We start from the raw sequence: 2,781 nt of genomic DNA, 5'->3' as shown, positions 1-2,781 counted from the left end.
TAAAAGCACAGTTTGCTGATCAAACGCTTTTGATTTACTGCTGCTACAAAAGAGATTCTGCCAAGCCGGGACATCTTTGTGGTTCCTCAGTTCATTACAATTGGAGGCCTGCTGCCAGGGAGTTTGAATCAATAGATGTAGCTCACCCTCTGCTTCTTCAGCGTCTTGAACCCCATTGCAGCTTGAGGGTTCCCAAGTCAGTTTGGTGTAGTGAGAGCCAGTTTGGTGTAGTGCTTAAGTGTGCGGATTCTTATCTGGGAGAACCAGGTTTGATTCCCCACTCCACCACTTGCAGCTGCTGGAATGGTCTTTGGTTAGCCATAGCTACCGTAGGAGTTGTCCTTGAAAGGGGAGCTTCTGGGAGGGCTCTCTCAGCCCCATGCACTTCACAGGGTGTCTGTTGCGGGGGAGGAAGATAACAGAGATTGTAAGCCGCTCTGAGACTCAGATTCAGAGAAAAGGGCAGGGTATAAATCTACGGTCTTCTTTTTTGTGCAATTCAGACCTCCATCTGAAAGCCTTCTCAAAGCTGATTATATGTCTTTAAAGAAGGACTGGGAGTCTTCAGATCAGGAAGACCTTGGTACCTGTGTCCTGCTCATTGGCTCCTCAAAGGTTGGCCACTGTGTGAAGCCAGATAGATCACTGGGCTGATCCAGTGGGCTTTTTTATGCTCAGGATTACAATACACCCTACTTAAGCTTTGCTAATTTTATATGAATGAATAGTGGGAGGAATGATATTGTCTCCCAGTTAGTGGGGAATGTATATGGTTTCCAGAATTTCACCACAGCTAATGCCAATTCGTTTCAAAGACTGCAATTTTATGGCCATCCATATTCAAGGCATTCTACAACTGTCTTGTGTAGTAACCATCCTGGTAACCAAGCAGCTATAGAGACAGAGGGGGAAAACAGGCACTAAGCAATTTCCAACAGAGGGGGGAAATCTGCCAAAAGAACCAGTTTAAACCATGAATTTTCAGACCCCCTGTGGGATTTAAGTGATGAGACTCCCATTGATTCTAATGGGAGACGTGTTGCTAAAAACACTGCTCGTGATTTGTGGAAATGTCTCCTTGAGTGGAAAATTAGATAATTTTGAGCATTTTGCAGCCCACACAACCCTGTATTGGAATGAAACTAGCTGTAATCCAAATATATTCACGGAATAATCAGGGGGCGTGGGTTAGAAGAAGTAGAGGGACAGAATTTCAGTGCTGGAAGGCCACATTTGAAAACTTGGTTTCATTAGCCAGATCAAAGGCCAAGTTATTACATTAGATTGTAATGTGGAAAGAAGACAGACTTGCTTTCGAAGCAGAAGTCAGTGGCCCTGACAGTACAGGGCTCTCACTACTGTTGTCCTCTTGGGATTAGACAGGACATTTCAAACATTAGGGGAAGGGCCACGGTTCAGTTTGTAGGGCATCCGCTTGGCATGCAGAAGGTCACAGGTTCAATCCCCAGCATCTCCAGCTAAAAGGCTCAGGTAGTAGGTGAAGTGAAAGACCTCCATTTGAAAGCCTAGAGAGCTGCTCCTACTCTAAGTAGATAATATCAGGGCCTTTTTTTGTAGCAGGAATTCCTTTGCATATTAGGCGACACACCCCTAGGAGCTACTGTTAGAATTCCACTCCAGTATTGTCTATTCTGACTGGCAGTGGCTCTCAAGGATCTCTGGCTGAGGTATTTCCCAGGACCAACAACTTAATGCTTTCAACTGGAGGTGCCCAGGATTGTACCTTGCACCTTCTGTATACAAAGCTGACACTTTGCCACAGAGTCATGGCTATCCCTGGCTGCCCAGCAGGAAATCTTGGGATAAATTATATATAATAATAAGTGCGGTCAAGATGTAACCAACTCTTGGTGACCCTTCATGGGGTTTTCAAGGCAGGAGTGAACAGATGTGGGGGTTTAACTATTGTCTTCGCCACTCCCAGTGTGTGCTGCTTGTTTGCCATAATGCCTGTGGATTTTAGTGGCACCTGGAACTTTCTTTCTAGTGATAACTTTGAAGGCTATATGCTGGCCTTAGGTGTTGATTTTGCTACTTGCAAGATAGCAAAATTGCTGAAGCCGCAGAAGGTTACTGGACAGAACGGGAGCGCCTTCTTTATCCTCATGACAAGCACTATCTGGAACTACTGTGTCCAGTTCAAAATTGGGGAGGAGTTTGAGAAAGACAACAAAGGCCTGGACAACAGGAAATGCAAGAGTGAGGTCACCTGGGATGGTGACAAGTTTGTTTGTGTCCAGACAAGAGAGGAAAAAAAACAGAGGCTGGAGTCACTGAATCGAAGGAGATGAGCTCTATTTGGAACTCTGGTTTGAAGACCAAGTAAGCAGGCAGGTTTTCAAGAGAGCATGAAGCGAATTCCAGAGAAATAACATGGCAGGCAACTATACAGATTTGTGGAAAAGTTGATGAGGAAGTGTTGAGGAAGCATGGATCCAGATGGTAGCTTCACAAACTGAATGTTTTGTCACATTTTCCCCCAAGGATCTTCAGATCAATAGCTGTAACTGTTACAAGCACACATAAAGATAACTTATAGCAATGCAGAGAGAGAGAGAGAGAGGACCATAGATTTATAGAGGTTTACAAGATTATGCATGGGATGGAGAAAGCATAGAAAGAAGTACTTTTCTCCCTTTCTCACAATACAAGAACTCCTAGGCATTCAATGAAATTGCTGAGCAGTCGGGTTAGAATAGATAAAAGGAAGGACTTCTTCACCCAAAGGGTGATTGACATATGGAATTCACTGCCGCAGGA

General features: G+C 44.5%; 1 pseudogene; it reads left to right on the top strand.

Annotated features, from left to right (window-relative positions):
* Window positions 1-1,944: 1,944 nt before the first annotated feature.
* On the top strand, window positions 1,945-2,443 carry LOC132589365 (retinoid-binding protein 7-like; annotated as a pseudogene).
* Window positions 2,444-2,781: the final 338 nt, after the last annotated feature.

This window comes from Heteronotia binoei, chromosome 21, assembly GCF_032191835.1.
Source record: "Heteronotia binoei isolate CCM8104 ecotype False Entrance Well chromosome 21, APGP_CSIRO_Hbin_v1, whole genome shotgun sequence".
In the NCBI taxonomy this organism is placed as follows: domain Eukaryota; kingdom Metazoa; phylum Chordata; class Lepidosauria; order Squamata; family Gekkonidae; genus Heteronotia; species Heteronotia binoei.
The sequence above is the reverse complement of the archived record's forward strand: the minus strand, read 5'-3'. Positions and strand labels throughout refer to the sequence as shown.